General features: G+C 39.8%; 1 pseudogene; it reads right to left on the bottom strand.

Annotated features, from left to right (window-relative positions):
• Positions 1–15,612: 15,612 nt before the first annotated feature.
• On the bottom strand, positions 15,613–17,367 carry LOC104489076 (annotated as a pseudogene).
• Positions 17,368–18,263: the final 896 nt, after the last annotated feature.

The raw sequence follows: 18,263 nt of genomic DNA, 5'->3' as shown, positions 1-18,263 counted from the left end.
GGATAATTATACAAAAAGGTTGGGAAGAAAGCTTGACATTTTCCTTTGATATATGGGGCTGAATAACACATTATAAAAGTGCATTGAAATCCACATTCCGTGATGGCAACTATGTCATAGTTTTCCTGCTGCACAGTGGCTTCCAACTCCTCCTGTTTGTTGCCTGTGCTGCGTGCTTTGGTGTAGGTGCACTTTAGTTGGCCAGTTGGTCCCAGCATCTTTTGGGGGGAAGAAGCATAATTCCTACATGACTGTTCTCAGACACTTCTGTGGCTTCTAACACACCAATATCCCTTGTGTCTTTGCTGCTGCACAAATCTCCATCCCCTGCCTCCACTGAGATATCAGACCGGAGAACCTCGCTAGTATGCCATCCCTGAAACACTGACGTGCCTCTCCTAGCTTTATCTCCAGTGAGCCTGGTTTTATCCCTTTCCCTCTTCAAATCTAGTTTAAAGCTCTTTTGTTGAGCCCTGCCAACTCCTGCACTAAAATCCTTTCCCCTTTTGAGACAGGTGTACCCCGTTTGTGTCCAGCAGGCCTGGTGTCATGTAAACCAACCCATGATCAAAAAACCCAAGGTCCTGCTGGTGACATCAGGCTCAGAGCCAGGTATTGATCTGGTGGGTCTTCCTGTTTCTTCCCGTCATTCTCTGCAACTGGAGGGATAGAGGAGAGCACCTCTTGTGCTCCTGATCCTTGATCAGTCGTCCCAGGGCTCTGATGTCTCTCTTGATTGCCCTCAGTCTTCCTACTGTGAGGCTGTCTTCCTGAAAAGTCAATAATGGATAATAATCTGAGGGCTGTACCCGGGTAGGAAGCTTTTTCTTCACATCTTTAACCTCGGCTTTTAGTAATAGCAATGATTTTGTGATAGTTATTGAGGCTATGGTGTGCTTGTTCCTTAGAGGGAAGCAAAAAGACAAGTGGGTGGGTGAGGAAAGCCAAATAGAATTGCAAAGGCAATGGAAACAAGGTAGCGTAACACAGTCCATCTCTGCTCTCTTGGGGAATCCTGAAGGTGCACTTCTTCATCTTAAAGATTGTCTGAAGGAGAAAGATAGAAACATCTCTTTAATTTATGTTCTCTGGTAATAAACTTACTGACCTTATATTTTTTTTTTAGGCTTGCATGTGTGGTGATACCAAGAAGATGAATGAACAGTGATAAGAATTGCTGTTAAAAGCTGCTGGACTTAGACTGGTGGCAAGTTTAAGTAAATACGAGTGGTCAATGACTTGGTGACTAAAGCTATGTTCCTGAGTACAGGATCTGATATTTTTGTAAGTGGTTAGCCTGTCTGGTGGAGGTGTAATGGTAAAATTCACATGAATGCCTTTGGTGGTTTTAGACCTTTGATGTCTACTTTAACATTTCTCTGAGATATTTATTTATTAATCTGTCTGTGGATGCAAGCCATTATGTCAAATTTGGAAATAAAGATCCTCCTTTCAAAAGCTAAGGTCTGCCGGCTCCTGGGATCAAACTCAGCACAGGGCTCCTGTCTCCGTAAAGCCTGAATGTGACTAACACTGCTGTAATATTTACTGACAGCAAAATAAATTCACCAGAAGGCAGCCAGTTAAAAATAAAGAGTGATGTCATGCTCTGCCTGTCACTTCCTATCACTGAGGATGGCACAAAGCTGTTCTTTTTAAGTTTAAGGAAGCATCAAAAAACCAAGATTTTTATTCTGAAAAATCTTTCTTAGACTGTAGCAAGCAGAAGAACTGAGATTAAAAACCTTTTTTTTTTTTTTCATAATTTGGTATTTTACCAATGTGACCATGTTGATATCAAGTATCAGTAATCAAGAACTCGGATATTTTTTCCATATAAAGTATTTGCAAGTGTGGTTATTAAAAAATGAAGGTATAGTTCCTCAAAGCGTAAAAACTGTGTGTATTCAGCTTATACAGTGTTACAAATGGGATGCACTTTTCCTGAACCAGGAGCCTGAATATTTCCAGGGAATTTAACAATAATGAAAGAAATAAGTCAGTTCTCAAGTAGCTTTTTAACAAAACAGCCCATGAGAAGAACACAGACTTTCCAACTTAGTTCAAGTATACCAGCAGCCTGTTCCCAACAGTGGACAGCATCAGAGACATCAGAGAAAACTACTAACTCGCACAATATGCATGTGCCATGAACTGCCACACTAGATCTCCTTTTAATCCTTTCCCACCTCTAAGCAAGAAGTTTCTGAAACAACTGTGCACATGGAAAATAAAAGTACCATTTGTGACCATTCTTTGAATCTTTTGTTTCAGTTTTTCATCCCAGGTTTGATTTTACTTTGTGTTCTTTATTTTTCATTCTAAGCTAATTCTGTAGCTGAATGGAAAATAAAAAATTTTGGACGTTAACTAGCCTCAAAAGTCTGATTGATCTATTGAAAATTTCCTTTAAGAAGGGAGAATAGGAATGTCTGGCCTTAGCTTGTTTTGCTGTGAGGTACTACTAAGGTTTCTCTGCTGTCTTTACTACTCAGAAAAGCGGGAATTGGAGTAATAATCTGGATGAGCAGGTGAAGAGTGCCCAACTTGAGAATTTCTGAGTGGAGGCAGGTGACATTTCCTACAGAATTTTTGGTCTGGGAACAACCCAGAGGTTGACAGCAGAGGAAAATCAGAACAGCCTTTATACGGCAGCGGCATGGGTTTATTATTGATTCTGTCCACATTTTCCACCACTGACATCGTTTTTATATTCTCATATTTTTGTTGCTGTTTGTTCATAATTTATGGCAGCCTGAAGGGACACACTAGCAAGTTCATGTGTAATTAGGATTCAGGGAACTGAGTCCTCTGTCCCGGTTACTGGTTTCCTGGTAAATACAAAGAGAGCATTGATCCCTTTGTTCCTTATTTCATCAGCATTAGGCAGAAACAGAGAACACAGCATTAGCAAGAATTGATTATGAGCCAAGCAAAAACGACCATCCTGCAACTTTGTAAAGATAAACACAAGAAATATGGATATTCAGATCACTTGCCTTTCAGTGATTTCTGGTTGTTCTGTTACTTAATTCAGTTTGCTTCTGTGTTATTGGCTTCAACTGTTCCATCTTTTACTGGCTCCTGAAGTATCTACAAATACATGGAAGGCTTTTGTTAATTCCAGGCTGTGATCAGAGTGTTACTGAACACTTGCATCTTTTCAAGGCTAGGTGGCTGCAGTGCTTTATTTAAAGGAGCTTTTGTCAAGTACTTATATGGATGAAGTTTATGGAGAATGCAACAAGCTCATGTTTTCAGGCTCACACACCAGCCCAGACAGGTCACTAACTCCTTGTCAGGTAACGTTCATTTCAAAGACATTAAATTCTCCTGATTGACTGTGGTTTGGTATACCTGATGACATCTTCCATAATTTTCCTGATTGTTATATCTCAGTTAGAGATTACTTCGATTTCAAAAGGCACAGCAGGAGCCAGCATATTTGGGAATGAGGCAGCCTTGTATTGGAATTAATTAATTCTAGTAATTACATTTTTACTTAATTTTTACTCATAGGGTTCCATTCTTCGTGCTCTTTTCTCAGTGGCAACACAAGTTGAGAGAACTGACACCCTCATTCTTTCCTCTAACCCTGGTTTCAGTTCATCTCTCTTGCCCAAGCAAGGGTGTAGAAACTCTTTGGAGTGAACGACATCAGATAGCTGGTCTGATTTAATAAAGAAAAGAAGTCCCGTACATTTTCTAAGCTGAATCAGATAGTGATGGCTTGTCTGGTTCCACAAAAAGCTACCAGGAACACAGGAGGAGAAACAAAAGGCATATGATAGGAGGAGTATGAATACCTTGACCTGGTGTAGCTGCCCAGTTGGTTGGTTTGTTTATTTGTGAGAGGTTGCACTTTGTGCCCCAGATTGTCTCACTCCAGCAGTCACAGAATGACTATACCGGCCCCAGTGAGGAGGAGGTGAACCAGCAGTCAGAAGAAACTCAATAGAATGGAGAGGTGGCTCATCTTGGGCTGGTTTTGCTGATACAACAGAATCACCCAAGGCAAACACCATCCCTTTGGGCCTGAAAAAAATGTGAGTGAACATTTATCCTCTTGAAAAGTAAGAATTATGTTAGCTATATTAGAGGATCTGTATCAGTGATGATAAATTGTCATGGAGAGCATTGTACAAATACAGCTTGCATATTCCTATTCTCCAGGAAGGTTTTCCATACCCAGTGGAGACCTATGAAGAATTGCCCTCAAAGGGAACAGTCATCTTCTTTCTGTAGGTGCTTTGATATGATAAAACTTACTCTGTTTAGTTGTGTTTTGCTTGAGGCATCCCATCCACATGGCAACTTGATTTCACTTTATAGGATATCAGATAAAACTGCCTACTCTTTGTATTTGAGTCTCTTGTAAATCAGTACCTACAAAGCAATTTCAGTGAATACTGATTCTAGTTTTAAATCCTGAATTTAAGGGATTATTTTACTCTCACAAAGGCAAATATGTCTGAACACCAAAACATTTCTTTATAAATAGCACGTTTAGTACAACTTCCACCAGTCCCATGGAGTTTACCCTGCCCTTTACTATCATCTGGGGAAGTGATCAAAGTCTGTACTGACGGGACTGCGGTAAATTATATGACTGAATGACCAGTGAGCCCGAGCTAAGGGACTGAGATGACTGAAGTACATTGAGTGATCCACCTATCCAAGATGACCAAGATGTCTTCTTCCCAGTGTAGCAAAAAAGGGATGCACGTGGAAATCCCTGCTTTTTACAGTGTTTCTTATTTGATGATCTGAAACTTTAGTTACATTCTCCTTGGCAAATAAAAGTGCACATTCTGAGAGCTGAAAACCAGGAGATCCAGGGTTTGTGAATCGCAGCACCAGCTGGGTGTAGCTTGGAAACAAGCATCCTTGGTCTGATTTGTATGAAGCATAAAAAGCTGAAAAAGCTTCTTAAATTACATCTCTCTAATACCTTACATGACAAAAAAAAAAAAAAAAAAAAAAAAAAAAAAAAAAAAAAAAAAAAAAAAAAAAAAAAAAAAAAAAAAGAGTGATCCTGAGGTCTGATGTGGACACAGTGTGTATTAAAGCACAAGGAAATACAAACTTTTATTTTCAACCTATGATTATTCCAGAAAACTATAGAGTAAAGCAGGCTCCGAAGTAACTTAGTGCTCAACTCAGGGCTGATCAGATCTGGGATGACTTTGCCCTAAGAAGGTTTATCTGAAGAAGTTGCTTTAAAGAGAAAAAGTTCAATTTCAGTGTGTTTGGGAATTTTATTTACCTTTATCAGTTATTTTTAATTTTTCCAATTTAAATCATGTCATGCTGAAATCTCTGACTTGAATGCTTCCCTGAAAACAGGGAAAAGGAATCCAATCAATCCTTCCGTACTGGGAGCCTCAGTTAAGGTAGTGACCCATTTCCACTTAATGCATCTGTGTGCTCAACATAATAATCCCACTTCACCTCTTTGAGGAAGTTTCATTCTTACACAAGAAATATAAGACACATTGGTTTTGTGACATAAGGCTGCATGTGCTATCATCTTTTTCTTCTGAATTCCCCACCCCTCTGTGAATCCAAATACTTTACCAATCCTTAACGTGAAATTAGACCATAGGAAAAAGTTTGTGGGCATCCTGTTACTCCTCTAATGTTTTTTTTTTTTACACTACATCAACATGTTTCTTTACATTTGATGTATTTACTGTCTATCAGTATCTTTTTCTGACTAAATCTCTGTTATACATATAAAGATCTATGGTGAAAGTAACAAGATGAAAAACAAGGGTATGCAACTCTCTTAAACTATAAGCACATTAAAAGAAAAAAAAAGTCAACACAAACCAGTGATACCTTGCTGAGACAAAGGTCACGTAGTTTTTACTAAAAAATAACTGTTTAAAATCACTAACTTAATTATTTTCCATGAAAGTTACTTACATGTTCTTTTTGTGGAAAGACAGCAACGATTTTAGTATCTGGCATATCACTGAAGGCTTAGTAACAACACACTCTAGGCAGAGAAGGGTCTATTTCCAACTCCCTTGCTGTCCTCCTCTGAGGCCATGGAAATTGCAAACAACAGGCCAGGAAGTTCTTAATGTTTTCCTTTTTTCCAAGAATGTCAAGATCTATCCCTAAAAGGTGGAAGAACATGTTATCTGTAAATCATGTTTATTAGTAACAATAGATTAGTTTAACTTCTAATAGAAACTTTATTATAGTAATTCAAAATAGCCACCAATGAATTTTATTTTATTTTTTCCAGATGTGCCCAGATTCTAAGAAACTTCAAGAAGTTTTAAGAAAAAACTGTGGTGTTTTTTTTTAATACGAATACTTGTAGCTGGTGAATTATATGAAATTCTGTTACATTCTTATGATCTAAGGGAGACTGGAAGTGTTTTGGGAAAGGAGTTTTGGTTTTGTTTTTGTAAGCATAGGCTATAAAACCCAAGAGGACTAAAAATGTTTGGTGTCATGCAATCTGCTGTCCTGCAAAGAATGGTCACGAGAGCACAGCTGCAGTTCAGGGAGCGCTAACTCTATGCAGTAACAGTAGCCATGATTTTACTGCACTGCCACTGCAGTAGCAATCTGATGGCACAGAAAATAGCAAATATTCCAAATCCATCCACCAGCTATCTGCTGGAATAGTTATTATCTGCTTCTTTCATGAAATGTAAGACATAGAACTATATGAACTATATGTGCTGGTAAGATGCTATTCCACTATAATGTAATATTTTTCCCACCCAAGGGGATATTTATATTTTCTCTATATGTTTTTAATTTGTCATCATGCATAAATATTTATACAGGTGTGATGCATTTTGTATACAGAACTTTCTAACTTACTTCTAATATCTGTTACTTGGTGTATCATGGGATTAAATTTCTGTGCTCCTCTAAGTACACAGCAGAACAGAAACAGGTTTTATTTATTCCACTTGCACTTGAATTGCAGCCTCTAACAATTTGCAAATTGTGTATTTGCAAGCAGTTTACACGAAAAATCGAAGTCTGACTTATTTACCTATGGGAAGCCAAATTTTGTGCAAAACAAGAAAGGCAGAATAACTTCAGTGAACACTTGTAAAGCCATTTGATATATATAAGGTAAGAGGCCAGAGAAGTTACAGCGCAGTTTAGTAGTCAGTGGCTTACCCAGCGTTATGCTGGGTAAGTAGCATTTGAGTCCCTGTCCTATACTTGTATTTTTCCAGATCTACAGTAGCTGAAAATCTGCTTGGCACACACAGAGGATAGTTTGTGAGGATTCAAGGAATAACGTATTGAGACTACACATCTTTCCCCTCTGCTCCCACAAGCCATTTCTACCAATTTCAAGTGCCCTTCTTTCCAAGAAGCAAATGCATCTACACCAACAGCAAGAGGCTTCCACTGGGGGAAGCTACCAGACTGCAGAGCAAAGACGTGGGGTGGCAACCTACAACCCTTAAGTAAAAGCCTTGAAGTACAGCAGAATGTGTAACACTGTATTACCAAAAGATAGACTACAGAGCATGATCTGAGAAACACAGCATATTAGTTTAGCATTTAGTCCAAGAAACAAATGGCAGTCATCTAACTTTTCTAAGAGACGCAGTCACCAGTGGAGTTACAATAGCCAGGTCTTGCTCATTCTAATCAAACCTTTTTTGAAATTTGTGATTGCATTCATTTCCCCCCGTATTTATATAGTAAATATTTAAGGGCTTAAAACATACACAGTCCCACTGACTTCAGTAACATTTATATAGACCAGGATAAATAGGAAAGAATCCAAGGTTCTAGACAAAAATCTACATTTGAAATGGATCAAAAATTCTCACACTTGGAGTGTGATCCAGCGAAAGCCAGGAAGAAAATTCCTGAGGGAAGATTTTAATACCTGTCTCCTGTTATCTGCTACACATGGTTTGTTTGTTTGATCTACATCTTACTCTGAAATATCTTGTGGAAGCTGTTATTAGAGACACTGTTTTAAACATTTATTTAGTATAAAAGATGATGTTTTACTTGATTTAGAAGGAGGATTTGTTACAGGAGTAATGTCTGCTACAAAGGATGTCTGGGGTTAGATTAGGTCATAGAGGAGGATATAGTTAAGACAAGTAATGCTGTATTATTTTACTTAATTTTGCATTATTTCTAAATAGTGTACTCTATACAGAAATACAGAAAATTAATTACTCTCTTAATACAGGTCTTCTGAGACTTTTAATTTTTATTTCTATGTATAAACATTTACTCGAGAGCTTACATTTACAAATGGAGTTGGTAGAGAATGCATTAGAGAAACAAGAAAAGGTCTCAATGACACCAACACGTGACTACCAGTGTACGAGTTCACCTGGAAATCATTACTGAAGTTAGAGAGCTCTTTTGTGCGTCTCTTCTTTCCACAGCACCAAAAAGCTGGGGACAGCATGTGGGACACAGATGAATTTTAAACAATCACATTTACTAAGTACATATAGAGATGTCTAAATATGTAGAGATAGAGATAGAGAGACAGAGATGTCTAAATATACAGAGTGTCTAAATATGTAAGTGTCAGGTTGCTCTGGGGGCTACTAAAATAGACCATTAAAGAGGTTCCAAAATATTTAAAGAAGTACTACCTCTATGTACTAAAAGTTCATTTTTAGGTTGTATAATGAGGACATGATGAAGCTTCAGAGCTCCGGTGATATAACACACACTCCTTGAAGGCAGAGTTCTTTATGTAAGAAGGCCTCAGGATCGAGGTGAGGCTACCACGCTTTCCTTTATACGTAACAGAATGAAAACCAGTGTTCTCAAGTATCAGTTCAGAAACTCTATAGGGATCAACATACCTTTTGGCCTTTGGGTCTGCGCGGTGGATTTTTTAGGTGAGGCGCAGCGTGCGCGGAACCGGCTCCACCCTTTACACCTGAGGTCCATCTGCCAGGGCCTAGCGAGCTTGGATGGTGACAGCGAAGTCCTTGGGTCGTAGGTTTGGTTAGAGTATCCTTCTCTTAGACAAATGTCTTACAAGGCTAAACGAGCTCCATCTGCCCGGGTTTGGAGTCAGAGTTGTCCTTCTCCTAGGATGGCTGCCCGAAGGCTAGTGAGCCCATCCTGCCCGTGGACACACTTTGTCTGACCCTTCAGCTGAGACCTGTCTGGCTTGGGAGACCCCACCGGAGGCACATGCCACCACCAGCCCAGCTCTCAACCTCACAAGGGCACGCAAGCTCCTTCCCCACAGCAAGGGGGTGCCTGTGAAAGAGTCGCTGCTCTACCTCCGGACATCACGGACCCGGACATGGGGTGGCCGGGGCCTGCCAAGAACGGGAGTCCTGGAGGTCCGGATGATGTTAGTAACCTGTGTAAGCACTCCTCTGTTTCGGTATGAGTTTGGCTATGTTAGCCTGAAAACTGCTGAAGGTGTAACAGCATAGCTATACTACTGTGCTACTACCCGTGAGATGTATCAGTACTCAGCAAAACAGCAAAAGAGTGTTGATAAAGTAGCCGGTTTTGCCTCAGGTATAATTGCAATTTAGTACCATTTTTTAACAGCTATGCTGAATGATTATATACAGGGTGAATAGTTGGACTCGATGATCTTAAAGGTCTCTTCCAACCAGATGATTCTGTGATTCTGTGATTTGCCTTTTTGAATCGGTTTTGGATTTTCTTTTGTTTTGTGTGTTTGTATTGGGGGTTTTGATTTTTTTTTTTTTTTTTGCAATCCCAACCAAGATATCTATGTCAGCAAAAGATTTTAAATCTAAGTGACTCAGGCTTGCCTGCCTCCTAGTCAGGTCACATTTTGAGTACTTCTTTTAATAATATAAAGGCATGATGCTTGAAAGGCAGTATCACAAGAGTACAAGCTGTATTTTCAACTCTGAGTTACCCAGAAGCCATACTGCTTTTCTACTTGTTAGACACTTCAGTGGCTCTGTTAGTACAGTCCTTGCAATTTCTGTGTGTTCAATTTGACAGAACCCTACAGGTATGAGGATACTTTTACACCCTTTTTACATGGTGACAAATGCAGTTACAGCTGTTAAAGACCAAGAACCATCTCTAACAAAGGATGTAGGGGCCTAAATGGGACCTAGGGGGAATGTAGGTAGGTCCAGAATGGTGACCCTGAAAGCCACCACTCAAACATACTTCATTCTATTTCTTTTAAAGATACCCCTTGATGAAGAGGGTGAGTAAGCAGCGTAGCACATATGTCATCCTCAAATACAATCATAATCCAGAAAGCAGCTGAGGGGGTTCAAGACTTTGGTGTCTAAGGTAGGGATGTTACGCCTTCTAATTTATCAATGAAGAGGACTTCTAACTGGTGTGCTAAGGATCTTCTTCTTGCTGACTTTGTCAAGTGTCTGCATTAAACAGACTGAACAATCCCTTATGTCCTAGCTTTGGGGACTAAAACTGCCTTCCTCTAGTGTGCACCATGCATCAGAAATGCCAGATTCCTCTTTCTTATATCTATGTGACTGTTCTTCATCATGCCATTGTCATTCTCTTTTATGTGCCAAGCTGCCTGGATTTCCATATCCTCTGATCGCTCAACCTGTGAATCCATCGAACATTCTATTCAATGTTTGTTGTTGTGTGGGGGTTTTTTTGTTGTAGTCTTGCTTTGATTTTTTTGTAGTGATGAAGAGAGATATATTGTGTTCTGGACTAGTGTACCTGTTAAAAATCCTCAAATTTCAGAAGTTCAGCTCCAAATACATGCATACATATTTACTCCCACCCATACTGTATGGAGTTACTTGTAATATACCTAAATCTTATTTCAAGATAAAGCAAGTCTTGTACCATGTGGAGTAAGTCCATCTAGTACTGGTGTATAGAGCACTGTTTCTTGTCTTTCATCATGTTCCAAACGGCAGAAGGTATTACAGACCACAATGCATGAAGCCTAACCAAATGTGCCTGAATTTTTTGTGGGTGGGGCACCTATGCAAGAGATGTGCTAGAGTGGCTTTTGCAGTATTTAGATACTTCGAGGTCTAGGTTTTGTCAAGAATGGAAAAAGACAAAACATACGTACTGGCAAACCCGGACAAAACACACAACCAGCATGCTCCTTATCCCTACTAGCATCTTCATGACATCCGTTGCATACATGTGGAACTTGCGTTCACCTTCTATCACCAGTTAGTTAATTGATTAAAGATTACATCCTCTTAGAATAACAGATTTTTTTCAGGAAACCAGTCACTCCACATTTCTACCGTTCCTTAACTAAAGAGATAAGCATTGAAAAGTCAATCTGTGAGGGTTCAGTCACACTGTGTTAGGTGAAATTTTGGTGTGACTTAGTACAGACATGTTTCTGCAACCAGTGTGATTACGAAATCTCTTCCTCCACTGCTTTAACAGCAGCAGTCACGCACATGAAAATAGCAGGCTTTCAGAAACCAAGTTTTCTTTTGCATAAGTACCACTGTGAGAGGACTAATCTATTCAGTGACTGCGTTTAACTAGAATGTCTTCTGTTTCCAGTCCACAAAAGCTGGCAAGGTGCAGGGGTCTCAGTTCAGACATTGAGATGCTGGAATAAGCTGAGACCTTGTATCACTGGTATCACCTGGTACCACTGGTATCTACAGAACATCATTATTTTGGGAATTTACCTTGCTCCTCCTGCCACGGTTTATGAAGTTATGCTCTGACAACATGGGGCTTTCAATAATGTTCTGAAAAACACAGAGAATGGTTAGAACACACACTGAGAAGGCTGAAAGGCTGGTAGCATTTGCAGAAACAACTTAAAATTTTGTACACCCCAAACTGTAAGTGCAGAGTGCAGCAGCCTACGATAACTGATGTCCTTTTGCATGGCATTAGGACTGGAACTCCTGTATCAGTTATGGAATCAACTATTCTTGAGGTGGTGCCTGGAAAGTGAATAGTCCCAGGTTGAGGAGGACTAAGGACAATGTGCTACACATGCCTGTATTTCTGTCACATGCTGTGTTTCTAAGATGTACCTGCTAGCTCTTCTTACTCTGCTCATCTTCAGATCTTGCTGTAAATTACAGGGCTTTATGATTAAAGCATTAAATTTTTTTTTTTTAACTCAGTGAGGAAGGAATTGCTGGTAGCATACTTATTTTGTTCTTAATGAACATTCTAGACTGTGGCAAATTTTCTGCTGATTTAGATATTCAGCTTCGGGTAACTTGGATACCATTTCAGGCTCCCCAGCTTGCCTGCAGTAAGGTCCTCTGCATAGCTACTGCTTCTTTCCTCATAAAAGTGGACCAACAGTAAGTGGCTCAAATAAAACTTTATGGTAGTCATCATTCAGGCTTTTGAAGGCAGCACAGTGAGGTCAGCTCTGCTGGCTTTAGTTGTGAAAGGGAAGATAGAAAGTCCTGTGGTTCTGCAGACAAAGCTCGGTAAGTTACCTGTATGTTTCTAACACCTGCATGCTCCCTCTTAGCAGGGAGAGGATTGGTTGTCTAATTGTCCCAGAATTAAAAGTGCAGCAAACATTCAGTCATTCTTTTAGATCTTAACTATTTCCATGCTGCTTTCCATTGTAAGAAGGACCTGAATGTACGAAAAAGCTGAACTAAGAATAATCTGAAGCTGTGGTGCCTTGGGTACACTGGTTTCGAAAACAAAGACATGTAATGTGGTCTGTGCTGGGCTGTGCTCTTGTTAGTAGAGTGACAATGCCAGGCTTGTACCTGGCTCAACAAAGCGTTATATAAACAAGTTCATCAATCACAGAGGAAAAAGTGTTCCAGGAGTGCATGGTCTTTCTCCCTCTTCCTGACCGTTTTCCCCAAGGCTCTACCGCTGCTCTTTTTTGCCAGCCATACTGTGATTCCTTTCCTCTGCTCATGGAACTTCTCACGCATCAGAGCCTCCAGCGCCTCATACAGCAGCCACATACTAAATGTAGCAACTACATTTTCAGAGAACTGGCAGTAATATATGCTTGCTTGATGTTAGAAATATACCTCCTACTTCACAGAAATAAAAGCTGTGGATTGTCATATCTAACGTGCCAGACTGTTTTGATTTCAACAGCTTAGAAGTAGAGAATGATTTTGTTTAAAGCAGCCTCAAGCCGAGCCATGCTCAAGTATTCTTTGAGACTAGGGCAGAGCTAGAAAAGGGAGATGGAGGAATAAAAAAATTGTTACCTTTCAGTGGGCAGCAATTTTACCCACCAACAGCACTATATGGTTTGCTTAGAGAACTGTTTTGTCAGCAGCTTCTCTTTTTCCTTTCTGTAAAGGTTACAGAACAACATGCATAGCAGAGGCAGCATTGCAAGGTCCAAACCAGGACCTTACACACCCTGCTACATGTCAGGAAGCTTCCTTCCTCCTGCAGGCAATGTCACCTCATCTGACTAAACCTGTTCCAGATGAAAGAATCAGGTCAAAGCAATAGTAACACAGACAACTCCAATGTTATAGCTAACACAACTATTTATATATCTACTACTGAGAAGGAAATACTTACTCCTTTACCTGTTTTAATTTTCTTTTGCCCACTGGGCTACTTTTAAGCAGGTGGTGTCATGCAATTGGTATTTATTGGCTCCAGCAATAAGCAGAAAACCTGATGCACGTATGGGTTTTCTTCTAGCTCCAGTTGCAAGGTTACAGAATGGAATTGCAGATAGTCCTTTTTTCTTCCTTAAGTTCATTAATGATGAACTTTCTTTTTTTTTTGTTTGCTTTAGATGCTTGTGGTACTGCCATATGATCTAGAAAATATTCAGCTGAGCAAATTGCTCAGAGCTTAGCGCAGTGTTTGAGATTTTTATGGTTTTAATTAGAATAGTTGTGCTTGGTATACTGTCAAATGTAACTAGGATTTGACTGTGTTTATCTGGCTAATTATCAGAACGCTGAGATAACATGCACCAGTACAGGAGGTTTACATTCAGCTTTTCAAATCAGGAAGAGCACTGTAAGAGGAAATGATGGGTTAAATACAGATGAGTTTTAAAGAGCCTCTGAGAACAGAAGGTTTACAGTCATTGATCGCACAGGAGCAGAGATTGCTATTACTTGTGGTTGTGTGGGAAACTCGCAGAAAATCACCATAAGATTCAGAATCTTGCAAGTCCATGCTGGGATCTGAACTGGATAATTTTCCAATGTGGATAGCAGAGTGATGTGTGATCCTGATATAGTAGTGACTCATTATCATTTTAGATGTTATCCAAAAACTAGAAAGAAAGAACACTTCCTAGTGCGGCTGGAACCACTAGGTACTTAGTGTTCATAGAGGTTCCAGTGACAGGACTTTTGATTTTACTCTTCTTTTATGGTGTCAGAAGGAGTAACATAAAATTCTGTATCTATGTTTGAAAACAGACTCAGTTTTAAGTTCAACTCAGCTGTACCCTGAGGCTGAAACATGGCCATGATTTGGCAGCGGGAAAGCCTGCCATATGTTGCAGTGATAAAGAAATTACACTGATGCCAATCTTTAAAGTCAGACTTATAAAAAATACCTAAGGGATTTTATTTGTAGCAATGTAAGCTTATACAGAGAGAATAAAAGCGCCTGACAAGTCTATATTTAAGGATAATTTTTCTGTCTCTTTAACAGTCACACATTTTGTAAATGCTGCAAGCAACAATTCACTATTGTTCTTGGAAGAAATTGTATATATAATACATAAATCCATCGCATTTCCCTGTTACACAGAATTGCTTGATGTCTAGCTCCCACCTTCCAACAGCTGTAGAACAATTCTGTTCTTTGAGTAAGTTCTTACCTATTGACTGGCTTTTAGTGAGCACATACTGGAAATCGATAAGAAGATTCTTTTTTTAGCAGTCATTCTGTCAGGCCTTTAAAGGAGAGCATGGATGTGGAGACCCTGAACGTGGCTGGCAGCAATATAGCATACTCTTTCTTTTTTAAAGGTCACTGTAGGCTGTCGGTTTGTAGCTCTCATGGGTAACTTTCAATGCTTTTAAAATCGTCCATGAGTTTGTTTTAGTGCCAGCAGTACGTCAAGGATCTTTGAACACAAAAGGCTGTTTTTATTCTTGATATGCATATAATAAAATCTGTTGTAGGATCTGTACAGTGTGGTAGTTCCAAATCACATCTACTGCAACCTAACACAGAACAAAATATCTGATACAAAATGCTGAAAACGTTCATAAACCTTCATGAACCTTTATTTTATATTGTAAACACTGAATCTGCTGTTCCTCATTGCTGAATGAGGACTGCTGCTGATCCATAAAGGTGACTGTCTGAGCAGTTTTAAATTCTCTCCATTTACCAGTATCCTGAGACACATCTGTGAGATCTCTAAGAAGCTGCTGAAAACAGACATTTGATTCCACCAGCATCTTCTTGTTTTCACCATGTATGTCTTGAAATTATCCAGAGATGCAATAAATTTATTTTGAAACTGGAGTTTTACTGCTGACTAGGTCCATAGTTTCCAGGTAAGCATGTTCTTGCCCAGCAGTGATGGTGGTCTTCAAACTCCCATTTTTTGACAGTATACCCGCTCAGTTCGTTTGTATCTCCTGCGCCAACAGGTCCAGCTGGCTTTGCAGTAAGGACACTAATTAATCTGTATTCTTTGTATATTCTTCGTATATACAAACTTTGCCTTTCCACTTAAATTCTCACAGTAGTTTGCAGCTGAGAAAAAACATTGGCTATTTATTCCTGTGATTTTTCCAGCAGGAGACACAGATCTCCTAAGAAGATGTTACTTTCTTTTTAAGGCCCTCTGTCTCATCAGCCGCAGCAGAAAATTTCCTCATGTTATTCTGAAACTGACAGTTTAGTTCCACGACAATTTCCACCATTGGTGTCAAGATATTTAATGCTCTTCCTAATCCACATATGTGCTCGCCAGTCAACCTCAACAGCGCAGCTTTACTAGCAAATGGCACACTCATATTTCGTAATATTTTTTTCAGACATATAAGAAATCAATGGTCACCAATTTTTTAACAGAGGCAAAAGACTCCGATACACCTAATGCAAATTAGCTGCTGAACAACTGGTAGATAGGAAGCCACCAATAAAATATGCATAAGATGTCAACATCTGTTGCTGCTTCAGGCTGTTCTCACTAACTGAATCTTGTATTTTATTGAACAGAACATTGAGTTCTCCTGCAAACCTATTTGAACAACAGCATTTTGTTGCTGCCTTCAACAGCCTTCTCATGGTGCATTTTGCACAGCGACATCTTTTGCATTAACAGCACTAGCCAAATGGCTACCTGTGCCATGTTTTTCTTTGGTGTTTTCCAAAAGTGAAAACAACATACCCTTTCTCAGCCAGAGGAACGTTGTTTTCTTGCAGATCTGCCTTTCAGCTCTTTCTCCTTGATTTGCAGATCTGTTTTCATTGTCAAGATTTGCTTTTATTAATTGTGAATGGTTTTGTGATTGTTTCTTCTTACATGGAGCTGATTATGTCAATATTCTCTGCAACTTGTTCTTCCCGAGCTGTCGGCTTTCCTTTAAGGGCTTAATGAATTTTCAGTGAAGCCATAGATTTCATTTTACTCTTGTGCAGCACTGAAGCCTCCTTTCAGATGCTCAATCTCTTCAGTATCTTCCTTCATAATAGCTCCTTCTGGCAACTGCTGGTTAAGTTCAGGCTTCATTTTGTTCTTTTCTCTGTGAGCATACGCCAGCGTACTCGGTGTTTCCTCAGTATTTATAGATGTGGGAGAAACTGTGGCAATTAGTGATGTTCTTTGTATTTCTCCAGAAGAATCTTGAAGGATTCTGTTAAGATTCTTTGTGTTTCCTTCCACAAGAGCACTCTTTCACCAGTCCAAACAGACTACTTGGTATTTCCAGCTTCGCAAACTCTTTTATCAACTGCCCCAAACTGAAGTGTTTTCACTTCCTGCAAGATCAACCAAGCTTATCTTCCCAGTTCTAACAAGCTCTTGTCCATCTGCTCTGGTTTCTTTCATATGGATGGTAACTGAAAACAGGGTAGGATCAACTGAAATATGCATTTCTGTAAATAGCTGCAGTAGATCTTTTTGCTGCACCTCTTTCCAAGATTTGGTAGGCTTCATTTTTTTTTGTGTACAGTATTTCTTCAAAGCCTTTCACATTTACACCTGTCTTGTTTATGGGATCATCAAACACCTGCAGTCTTTCTCCAGCACTGGAAATAGGATTCAAAAGAGCAAAAATATTTTCATTATAGATTTCCAGAAGAGAGGGTATTACAGAAGAATTCAGTATCAATCTCTGTGAGGTTTTCTAATATTCGATACCATGTATTGTAGCAAATCCTCTTCCTAAGCATGTTCTTCATTGGGGCCACCCTTAAATTGTGAAGGTCTTTCCAATATCAGTTTGGCCATTAATGATCACAGTACAGTTGAACCCATATCTTCATCTGAAATGTCACAACACTGCTGTACGTATCAGTTGTCTGTGACTCCTCCAGTGCAGGCTCTTAACTTCTTTTCTTCCTCGATCTCAGTCTACAAAAGCATAGCCACTTGCTTTACATCCTGAGGCATTAAAACCACACAACCACCAGGATGTTCTCGCTTCTCACATTCTTCATGCAGCCACTTCCCTGGAAGCACAAGGAAGCCATGCTGGGCCTCAGGGCCGATCTTCCCGGGAAACAGGCAAAGCACTGTCTGTCACATAATGCTTTCGCAGCCCCTGGGGCTCCAGCTGACTGCTCGCTGCTTACATTCTGCTCACCTCACCCACTGGCACTGCACCTCTGCACTCCAGTTGCTGCCACGTTTCTAGTTATAGTGGCTCAGAAGTGTTTGAGTATAGGGAGACTTAGCGAACATGGTTAAGCTAATACTGATCAAAAGAACTCTGTAATAAAAGGTAATGTAGTCACAACAGTTTTGTGTTGCACATGAGTTAATGGGCCCTGACGGGAAGCCATGGCCCTGTCTTTATGCCTGTTTTGAAACGGAAATGAGCCTCTGACTCCTATTGCACTGCATCAGCACCAACCTGCTTGAAGCTTGACTTTGGAGAAGCTTTGCATCACTCCACAAAAGGCACCACACACAGCATCTGGTGCTGTGCTCTCTCTGAACTCACTTTCCAGGTTCTGCTGTCTGCTCTGCAGATGAAGAGTTATACTATTTCTAGATGCCTTTCACAGACACCTTACAGCAGAAATCTCCTCTGTCAGTAGGTTTGATTAACGGCCTGGAGGCAGAGATTTTTGGGATCTACTGTTTTTTTTTTATTAACTGTCCAGATCAGAAAACAGAAACTAACTCTGAATAAAACCCGGTAGCAAGATGA

Source organism: Buceros rhinoceros, unplaced genomic scaffold (assembly GCF_000710305.1).
Source record: "Buceros rhinoceros silvestris isolate BGI_N320 unplaced genomic scaffold, ASM71030v1 scaffold21592, whole genome shotgun sequence".
In the NCBI taxonomy this organism is placed as follows: Eukaryota; Metazoa; Chordata; class Aves; order Bucerotiformes; family Bucerotidae; genus Buceros; species Buceros rhinoceros.
Note: the sequence above shows the minus strand (reverse complement) of the source record. Positions and strands in the feature narration are given on the sequence as shown.